Here is an 11,152-nt window from a genome sequence, read left to right as displayed (position 1 = left end):
TATCTCGTGTGGCCTAAATGCGGTGCTAGGACATAAAATGTTTAAAAGGTTTAATGAATAGACATCTACTCATAGTGCCTTTGACTGGCTTGGATTTTTTTGTTTTTGTTTTTTTGTTTTTTTGTTTTTTTGTTTTTGTTTTTTGAGAACCACCCAATGCTGTCTGTTACTTGTACTAGGGCATGCCCAGCATGCCAGGCAGATGCACTACACCCCCCCCCACCCTTTAAATTATTTCTTTGTTGTTTTACCTTAATCAAATTGCGATCTTCATTGTCATCCAAAAGTTAGCAAGCTTTCTCTTACAGAGCTAGATTGTGAGTGTTAACTCAGCTCTTAGCACAAGAGTGGACTGAGAGCAAAGATATGCAAAAGAGGAGCCTCCATGTTTAAAACTGCTTGTAAGAGTCTAGGTTTGGTGGTTTATGTCTGCAGTCCCAGCACTTGAGGCCAGCATGGCCCAGTGGCTCATTGAGCAAGCACTTGCAGTATAGACGTGAGAATTGGAGTTGACTCTCCAGAACCTTCTTAAAGCGGGGCTTAGTGGCATAGATCTGAATCTTTGTGCTTCTCTGTCAAGGGAAGAGACTGAATACACAGAAGCTTGTAGCCACCTGGCCTGCCATGTTAGCGGTGAGAAAGGGTCCCTGTATCAAACACCCAGGGTTGCCTTCTAATCTCTCCACATGTGCACGCTCACACTCACCAACCAGAATACAGGCACACAGTGTACACACAAAAATACACCAAGTAATAAAATATGCCCGGGCCGGAGAGATGGCTCAGTGGTTAAGAGCACCAACTGCTCTTCCAGAGGTCCTGAGTTCAAATCCCAGCAACCACATGGTGGCTCACTACCATCCGTAATGAGATCTGATGTCCTGGTGTGTCTGAAGACAGCTACAAGTGTACTCACATATATCGAATAAGTAAATCTTAAAAATAAATAAATAAATAAAATACACCAGGAGTCCACCAGCTGGAGCTTACAGACCCCTTGATGTGGTCCCCATATCTTACCCCTCACAACAGAGTTGCTTTTAAATGATTGGGTTCCCTGAAATGCCTGTGAAAATCTGCCTTTCAGTATGTAAATGCTTTTAGCTACTGATTTTCTCAGATTTAGGCCAAAGGGGAGAAGTAAGCAAGCCAAGTTAGCAGGGCAGGTGTGATGCTCCATCCATTGCAGAGGGTGGGACAACTGGAGACATCCAGCAAGACATTTTTGAGCTAGAAATGGCAGGAAGGTTTGGGGCCTGCAAATACCTCCCTGGTTCCCAGCTTATCTCCCTACGCCTCTGTGAATCCTGCACCTCCTTTCCTAATACCATAAATTGTTCTAACCGTGGTACCGTGAAGAGCTTCTAACCTCCTCAGAGAAAGCTTTGGAGACACTGGTTAACCTTTACCCAGACAGTTGAAACCCTCCTCTCCACCCCCATCCCCACCCCGTTTGCAGGGTCAGATTAAGAAGGGAATATTAATCCCTTAGCTACCTCACAGGAGTGGTGGGTCAAGTGGTAAAAAGTTGTTACCATGTTTTCCCCTGAGTTTACAGCTCTTGGCACCAGCTTCACTTCCTAGGTTCCCCAAATGGGACAACTGGCATCCAAAAGGATGATGGGATAGAAAGCAAAGGACACGAGGGCATGAGGGGACCCAGCTTGCAGGAAGAGCCACTCTCCCAGACCCTGTGGTTTATGAAAATAGAAACTAGGCCATTTTAAATGGTATGGAATTGTGTCTGTTCACCTTAAGCAGGTTTAAATGCAGTGAGTATTAACACATTCAAAGCGGGGCTGCGTGGGATGGTCCTGAAGTTAGGAGCACCCACTGCCTCGTCCTGAGGACCAGGCTGCAGGAGGAGTTGTGAGCACCTTCACTGGGCAGCTCACGGATGCCTCTAACACCAGCTCCAAAGGGTCCCACACTCTCTTCTGCCTCAAGGAGCAAGTGCGCAGGCACACGCACTCATATATAAACACAATTTAAAAAAATTTTAAGGGTAATTTTTAAAAGTCAATAGGAGGGTGCAGTTCTGCTAAGTATCTCTGTAATATAATCAATTTAAACTTATCCCTGACTAGCTTACAAATAAATGAGGCTCAGACTATGGTTATTTGATTTGGCTTTGACAATTATTGGGTGGCCACCCCTTATCTACTCTTCTAATGCTGGCCTGGCTACCTCCCCAGCAGTGTACCCCAAATGCTTGCTGTTCCTCCTGGCCACGTGTTCATGGTCTCTCTTCCCATGTGACAGCTTCCTCCTCTAATTTTCCCTTCTTCTTCTGGTCTCACTTATCCACCCCCAACAGGTAACTCAAAATCCACCTACCTCTAATCCCTCCAGTAACTGAATGGAGCCAATTTTATTTAACCAATAGTTTTAAATCAAAGAACAAATTTTGCACAACAAAAGCTTATAAAGGTAAGAATTCACTAGTAGGCCTAGACCTTCCGGTACAGAATTTAGCATTACAATATGCAGCAACAGACCAAGCCTCAACTGACCTCAGAGGCAGCTCTTGTTCTGCCCTTCCCCTTGGGACAAGTACACATGTTCCATGTTAAGGCTCGATATCATCGAAGCAGAAGTGAAATGCATTCTCCCAAAAGGAAAGCCAGATAGCAAAAGCCAAAGGATGCTTTGGATTGAAGTTCAAACCTGAGACACTTGACACTTGCTGTCTTTGCCTTAACTCCTCTCTGTCGCAAGTGCCTTCTTCCCCAGGGCAGTGTAGCCTAATGTCAAGCCATCACCTACTCTGGAACTGTCTGGTCCATCCCAAGTTTAACATTGTGGGCCCTCCTGGCTGTTAGCATAGCCCTCAGCTGTGTTCTTTATTCAAGCCTCCCTTGATTGTCCTTAAGTCATTTCCACCTGCACTGACACCCGTAAGCTGGAAGGCAGAGGCTGAGGTCTTCTCAGCGGCAGGGAAGTAACTGTCTCTTCTTGCACTTGCTAGCTTTTCTCCCCTCCTTCCACCCGCATTCTGTACCCTCAGCACTCCTACCTGAGCATAGACTGGCACTTACTTGAAAGGAGATGAACAAAACCACTGGCACCAAATGGCATAGCCCATGGTGCCACAGACTCTGCAATTAGCTCGTGTGCACTGGTCCGTAAGGCCTGGCTTCCCGGCTCCCAACTTCACACCACCCCCTCCCATGTCCATCCCTTTGCACCTGTGGATTGTAGTCATAGCCCCTCCTGCAGCCTGGTCCAATCCCCTAACTCTTGGAAATGATTTTCAGTAAAAATTTAACTGATTAGTTGTGTTCTCCCAAGCCTTAGCACAAATATAGAGCAAAAAGGTATAACTCAGGGTAGTTGGTATCTGTTAAAAGTTTAGCAGCAGGTCCTTGATTATGTATGTATGTATGTATGTATGTATGTATGTATGTATGTATGTATGTGTGCATGGATGCATGCCTTTAATCCTAGAATTTGGAAGGCAGACAGGCAGATCATTGTAAATTCTAAATCATCCTAGCCTATATAGGGAGTTCTAGGCCGGCCAGGGATACACAATGAGACCCTGTATCAAAGGAGAAAAAAGAAGTAAAATAAAAAGGAAACTTAGTTGGGGCTGAGGCTGGGGCTGTTGTTGTTTAGCAGGTAAAGGCACTTGCTATTAAGCCTGCCATCTTGACTTATGTCCCTGGGACTCACATGGTGTCAGGAGAGACTCTTATAAGCTGTTTTGACCTCTGTTCAGATGCTGTGCACAGCATAAGTATGCACCCCTCCCCACAGACACATGCATAAATAAATGTAATTTTAACTTTAAAAAATGTAATAACCCATTGTATCACTCCCCATGAGGAAGTCCAAGCGACATTAAATGATGCTCCATGAAGGTGCCTGGTTCTACCTCTGATGACCGCCTTTCTGCCTTCCCACAATGCAAGCAACAAAACCCAACTTTGTTCTTGAGTTTCAGATGGGGCTATTGGGACCCTTCCTAGGTTGTTGACCACCATATTGAGAGTCTCAACCATGTCAGTAACTCAACGCAACTATCCGATTTATTTTGTTATTTGGGGTAGTGTCAAGGCTTTCCAGAGCGATCCCGGGCACTCAGTCAATTCTAAGATGGCTGTCTAGTTCTCCTTAACCTCTCCTCTGTCAGTTGCCCCCAACTCTGTCCATGGATGCCTCTTTCCTCCAGACCTCGGTCTCTGTGTGAGGTAGTGCTGAGTAAGCACAAGCTCGGCTTGAACAGTACTGTCTGGGAGATGGGCTGCCCGATGTCGGATTACAAGCTTCTGGGCTGCTGAGCTAGCACTGAAGATAAAACCTCAAGAGGCTGTGATTTCCATGATTACACGTTCAGAGCGGTCAGAGTGTGTGCAAAGACCTGATGCCCTCCTTGCTGCAGTCTGTACAGTGCTGTCTCAGCAGGCTGTCCTAGACCATCAGGCCTGGCCCAAGGGATGAACGTTGTCACCAGATGTCAGGGAGCTCTCAATCTGCAGGACCCTGGGAGGGTTGGCACTGCTAGGTTAGATTGATCTTTTAGAAAATGGCTTCATGGTACTGGAGATACAGTGCCTCAGTGGTTAAGAGCATGTGTTGCACTTGCAGGGAACTGGGATTCAATTCTGAGCACCCACATGATAGGTAGCTCACATTCTTTTATAATTCTCTTTCCAGAGGATCTGACACCTTCTGTTGACCTCTGCTGCCACCAGGCATGTGATACACATACATGCATGTTGACAAAACAGTCTGAACATAAAATAAAAATAAGTAAGTAAAAATCATGCCTTCAGGCTTGTTTTCTCAATGCCTCATAGGCCAGGTAAGACAGAGAAGGGAGTGCAGAGAGTGCCCAGCATTCTGCACGGTATCACCTGCTTCTGACTGATTCTCCCTTTCCAAGCTCCTATCATCCATGTGAACAATCCTAAGACACATGGATTCCTCTTCTAGAGGTAGCAAGGCAAAATTGTTACTCTGAACCTGGCCATCCTCTGTACCATGCTGCTTCCACCCCCTCTCCCAGGGTTGTCTCTCCTGCCCCATCTCCTTCCTTGGTTCAGGCCAGTTCCACCCAGTTTAATCCTTCCTAGAGGACTTCATCTGCAGTGTATCCCCCACCAGAAGGTCTCACTTATTTCTAGTGGTATTCCCTTTGCTTTTCATCAACAACAATCTGTTTGCAGTAAGTTCCACTCACTGCAGCATTTCATGAGGATTACAATGCTTTTGCACTTGACTCTTTTTCATGCTCTCTAAACCTTTTTATTTTGAGATATTTAATGTTTGCAGAAAAGAGACTGCAGTATTCATAGGCCAGCTTCCACAGCATTGTCATCTGATAGAACTATAAAAATACATTTATCTGTATTAGGAAATCACTGGGACTGGGCATGGTGGTGCACCCCTTTTATCCCATAACTTGGGAGACAGAGGCAGGCTGATTTCTATGAGTTCAAGGTTAGCCTGGTCTACAAAGCAAGTCCAGAACAGCCAGGGCTATACAGAGAAACACTATCTCAAGAAAAAAAAAGAGAGAAAGGAAGGAAAGGAGGGAGGGAGAGAGAGAAGGAGGGAGGGAGAGAGAGAGAGAGAAATGGTTCAGTGGGTAAGGGAGCTTACTGCGCAGGTCTGGTGATCTGAGTTCTATCCCTATAAATCAAGTAAAAATGGAAGAAAAGAACCAACTCTACAAAGTTGTCCTCTGACTTTCATCCATTGAACACACACATACAATAATAATAAAGTTCAAAATTATTTTTTCAAAGGAAATCACTAGGTGTGGTGGCAAATATACTATCCTAGTGTTCAGAATCATAGAGCCAAGTCACCATGGTTTTAATTTCAGCAGAGTTTGTGGCCAGCCTGGAATACATAGCAAGTTCCAGGTCAGTCAGGATTATATAGTAAAACCACATCTCCAACATAAACATTGGTGCAGTACTATTAACTAAGACGTGGGTTTGTTTGTTTGTTAGCCTACTTCTTTGCGGGTCTTGGAGTTTTGTTTTTGTTTGTTTGAAATAGGGTCTCATTGTGTAGCTCTGGCTGTACTGGAACTCTCTTTGTCGGCCAGGTGACTGGAAACTCAGAGAGCTCTGCCTGCCTGTGTCTCCTGAGTGCTGTGAATAAAGACAAATGCCACCACCACACCTGGCTCTGTCTTTAAATCTACTTTTAAATATTGATTTTTCTCTTCAAGGCCCATTTTTTAAAAAAAAAACAGAGTTTGAAACAGAAAGCAAGAATATATAACATTCATATTCCAATTTATAGTTCAAAAGGTGTATACAGTTCAAGATAACTGATTTTCCCTTCACTTCCCAATGTACCATTTGTCATCAGTCACAAACAATGTCCATTTTATGACTTGTTGAAATACCTTTAAACTTCCTAGTGAGATTGTAAAACTGTCTGCTCAAATAGACATGTTGGTCTAGTTTGCAAGTATTCATTAGATATAGAAAATTTACTTAGGAAGAATTACAAGTTTTCTATTATAGATTCAAACTTGAAGAAAAATGGTAAGTGAGGTAAACGGCCCAGAATTCTAGACTTCTTTTCCCTTAATCCCTGGCTTCTTTTCGCAGAATTCCTAATGTCCATGCGCATTAACTTTCCCTCGATCTTGCTTTCAATCACTCAGGCATTCTTTGAGAAAGAAAAAAAAACACAGAGAGAACCATTTTAAGTGCACAAGATCCCACACTTCCCTGAGGGTCCCCAATGACAAAACTTCTTACATAAAGTCCAGACAAATTGCTAAGATGGGGAGACTGGATACCACAACGTTTAACCACACCCACCATCCCAACATTGCCAGCTGTGGTAGGCACAAGGATGTCCCAAAAGACGTTCTCGTCTTACCCTTAGGACCCGTGAGTGTCTTAGGTTACATGGCAGAGAGGAATCAAAGTTACTGAAGTAATTAAATTGTTCACCAGCTGATCTTGAAATAGGAGGCGATTACATTAGGTTACCTATGTGGGCTCAGTGCAGTCACACAGGTTCCTACAGTGGAAGAAGGAGAAGGAGCTCTGAGGTGGTAAGAGAGGAACTCTGCCCAGCACTGCAGCCTTGATGATGAGGGTTGGGAGTATGTGAACTGCAGCAGGGAGCTGAAGTCAGGAGCCTGGAAATCGGGACAGGGTTGGAGGGGGTTGGGGGGTGATGGTCTGGGAGGTTGGAGGGTGGGGGAGTGGGGGGGTGGAAGGGGGTATTGGGATGGGGGGTTGGGAGGGGGGGTTGGGAGGGGGGGTTGGGAGGGGGGGTTGGGGTCAGAGGAAATCAACAGAGAGACCAACAAATCACTGGAAAACCAACTTGTGTTTCTAGAAACTACCCAGGTCTTGATAATTTGATAAAATGCCATAAACAATTTGAATGGTATTTGTCTCCGTGATAAAGCAAAAGGCTTCTGTGCTGTGGTCACCGTGGTGCATCCCCAAGTGAGTCCTTAGGCCAGAGCAACTCTGGCCTGCGAGGCCTCTGTCTGGAGAGGCTTGTGGCTTGTCTGTATCCACAGATATTTCAGAAGAGTACAGCACTTACGGTGAGGGACCGTCCTCCGTTTGCTTGGCCTGTCTTCCCCGGACTGGATTCAGATTACACACTTTTAGCAGGGATCATGGGAGCTGTCCTTTTCAGTCATATGACATCGGGAACCACAGGGTGACAACAGCCATTGCCGCCACCTGTCACCTTCTGTAATTAGTGTCTTGGGAGGAATGTCTTGAAGAGTGTGTGTGTGTGTGTGTGTGTGTGAGAGAGAGAGAGAGAGAGAGAGAGAGAGAGAGAGAGAGCTGTTACTCCTCATACCATGTTCTACTAACTTTGGTACCATGGATGACTGCCAAATGAAGATTTTTTCTAACTCATCTCTTTTTCTGCACTTACTAATATGCAGTCTGTTTACATTGTTTTAGCTGTGTGGAGTCCTGTTTCAGTCAAGCTATTGACTGCAGTGCTTGATATTTACTTTGATTCTTAATTGGCCCTAATTTGACCACAGGATTATTCTAGCTACTGTAATCTTTCTATAAGCCCCCAACATTCTGTGGGTATTCTTAAATTTTGGCAAATAAAACTACCGCAGACAAATCTTGTGATTTGCCTCACCTGGTCATTGACTTGGTTATTTCTACAGTGAGAAATACTTGTTTGGGGTAGTATGTCTGTCTGTCTGTCTGTCTGTCTGTCTGTCTGTCTGTGTGTATGTATGTATGTATGTATGTATGTATGTATGTATGTATTTTAAAAAGCCAATAGGAACGGAAATAACAAAAGGCGTTTTTCTCAAATGAATGCAAAAACTCAACAGAGAGAGGTCTGGAGACATGGCTCAGTGGTTCAGCGCACTTGCTGCTCCTGCAGAAAAACCAAGTTTTTCCAGCATCCATGTGAGGCAACTCACAACCGCCATGGGCTCTGATGCCCTCTTCTGTACCGAGGGCTCCTGCATTCACATGCATACACCTGCACACAGATACACAGATACACATAGCTTTTAAAACCTCAACAATGATGCTACATTTTGAATTGTTCAGTAGGTGTATTGCCTTTAGGAAACATAGCGCAGTCTCTCCCCATTGATAATCTGTTTTATGCTTTATTGGCAAATATTTTGCTCTTAGGGATGAGAACTGGTACCCATGGGTTTTTACACTTTTACAGAGCAACTGGAACTTTTACTTGCTTGAGAATGACAGTTAAAAAGAGGGCAGAAGAAACGGTACAAACAAAACCAAAGATGCATTCCTTACAAAGCAGAGGAACTTGTACATGCTGGGAAGGAGATGCTTGGGGTGTGCGTGTGTTTGTGTTTGTGTGTGTGTGTGTGTGTATGTGTGTACATGTGTGTGTGTATGAATGTACATGTGTATGTTTGTATGTGTATTATGTATGTATTATGTATGTACGTGCATATGTATGTGTGTATGTATATATGTATGTATGTGTGTATGTGTATGTATATATATGTGTGTATGTGTATATGTGTGTGTATTGTATGTATATATGTGTGTGCCTCTGCGTGTATATGTATGTGTGTTTATATATATGTACATATGTGTATGTATGTGTGTGTATGTGTGTGTAAATGTATGTACGTAGTATATATGTATGTGTATGTGTACATGTACATACAGATATCTGTAAACAAATGCCCATATACTAATTATATGACAGTCTGTGAAGGGCAGACTGTATCTGTATGAAAAGCAGTGTTGTTAGCTGTACCGGAGAATTGATCCTACAGCAGTGGTTCTCAACCTTTGGGTGGAGGCTCCTTACGTGGGTGGGTGTCAAAGGACTCTTTCATAGGAGTTGCCTAAGACAATCAGAAAACACAAATATTTACATTACAGCTTATAACAGTAGCTTAATTACAGTTACAGAGTGGCAATAAAAATAATTTTATGGTTGGGGGTGGTCACAACAGCATGAGGAACCCTTAAGGTCACAGCATTAGGAAGGTCAAGGACCACTGGTCTAAAGGATGGGTTTGGGGACACTGACCCAGATACAGAAATATTTGGGCAGAGGTTGTGTTAAGTGCAGCTGAGAAAGCCAGCCAGGATTTCCTCCGACTCCTTCCTTTCTGCATGCTGAAGGTGGACGGGAGCCCTAGCTCACAGCGTCCACTCCTAGCAGCACCTGTTGCCTGTTCCGTTCAGCTCATGGCATCTACTCCCAGCAGACTCCTCTCCCTCCGCTCCCTTCCCATCTTCCGGGATTTGATCATCTGTTGCCCCCCTCATGGTATAGCACTGTCATCTCACGAGGCCGATGGTAACAGAGCAAGGCTGGGAGATTGGAAGTTTTCACTGTTTATTTGAGTTCCAAGGAAACACTTACAGAGAGACCTAGCAATGCTGGGACAAAAAGCAGTTCCCAAACTGTGCACGGCCTATTGGTGTAGCTACAGTTACAGCTGTCCTTTGCCAGGAAATGTCTGTGCTTCCTGAGCACGCAGCCCTGTTTATCCTTCAAATTAGTAGCACAAGGTAACTTTACCTGAGACTTTCCTAATCTCTTCCTCCTTTAAGACTGGTGTCCATGCACAGAATACTAGCTATTGGCTTTTTTTTTTTTTAAAGATGGGATTTCATGTAGCCCAGGCTGGCCTCAGACTCGGTATGAATAGACAGTGAGGATCTTATCTAATTGCTGAACTTCCTGCCTGCTCTTCCAGAGAGCGAGGATTAGAAGCACATACAACTGTGCCCAGTTAATCCTGTACTAGAGAAGGAACCCAAGGCTTTGGCATGCTAGGCCAACACTCTAGCAGATGAGCTAACTCCTCAGTTCTGTCAATCATTTCCTAGCCTTAATCCCAGCATTTAGGAGGCAGAGGCAGAGAAGTATCTGAGGTCAAGGACAGCCTGGTATACAGAGTGAGTTCCAGGACAGCCAGGGATACATAAAGAAAACCTGCTTCAAAAGAAGGAAGAGGAGAAGGAGAAGGAGAAGGGGAAGGGGGAGGAGGAGGAGGAGGAGGAGGAGGAGGAAGGAAGGAAGGAAGGAAGGAAGGAAGGAAGGAAGGAAGGAAGGAAGAGTTATTTTCTCCTGAAGTTAAGAGTTGATCAAAACCTGTGTCAAGTAAAAATGGCCCCAGGGTTTTGTACTTTATCCTTACCATATGAGACCATGACTGGGCCAGTTGGTTCTGATTAGCTCTCAGAGCACAAGAGAAAAGAGAGTACACACTTGAAATAGAAAAAACTAATAAATATACTTAAACACACCCGAAGAAGTTCTGCCTGCCTGCATCTCCCATAGCTAAGAGTGCACAGCCTTAGAGAACAGTTCATGTGACGGGTAAGTGTGAGCATTTGATATAGCTAGGAGGGCACAGGCTTAGAGGAGCTCGCCTGATGGGCGGGTATGTGAAGCAGTACATGGAACTTATCCCAGGCAAGGCAAACTGTTTTTGTGGGGTCTAAGGTTTATACAGTACTGGGGACAAGGAGATGGTCTGGCACACGAGTCTGACAACCTGAATTCCAGATCCCTGGAACCCACATAAAAAAAAACTGCCTATGGAAATGCATGCCTGTAAATCCCAGCACTTCTTTGGGAGATGGGAAACAGACAGGGAAAGCATCCAGAAGCTACAACTACCTCACCTTCAGAGCTGTGCCTGAGACAGCAGCAGAAGTAGCTAGCC

At 44.6% G+C, this 11,152-nt stretch overlaps 1 long non-coding RNA gene across 1 annotated transcript; it reads right to left on the bottom strand.

Annotated features, from left to right (window-relative positions):
* Positions 1–6,226: 6,226 nt before the first annotated feature.
* On the bottom strand, positions 6,227–10,642 carry LOC148001683 (uncharacterized). The gene is made up of 4 exons (XR_015636017.1): positions 10,622–10,642; positions 9,223–9,313; positions 6,853–8,460; positions 6,227–6,636 (listed from the first exon to the last, which is right to left on the bottom strand). It is a non-coding gene; the product is annotated as an uncharacterized LOC148001683 (long non-coding RNA).
* Positions 10,643–11,152: the final 510 nt, after the last annotated feature.

Source organism: Rattus norvegicus, chromosome 13, assembly GCF_021556685.1.
Source record: "Rattus norvegicus strain SHRSP/BbbUtx chromosome 13, alternate assembly SHRSP_T2T, whole genome shotgun sequence".
Taxonomy (NCBI): domain Eukaryota; kingdom Metazoa; phylum Chordata; class Mammalia; order Rodentia; family Muridae; genus Rattus; species Rattus norvegicus.
Note: the sequence above shows the minus strand (reverse complement) of the source record. Positions and strands in the feature narration are given on the sequence as shown.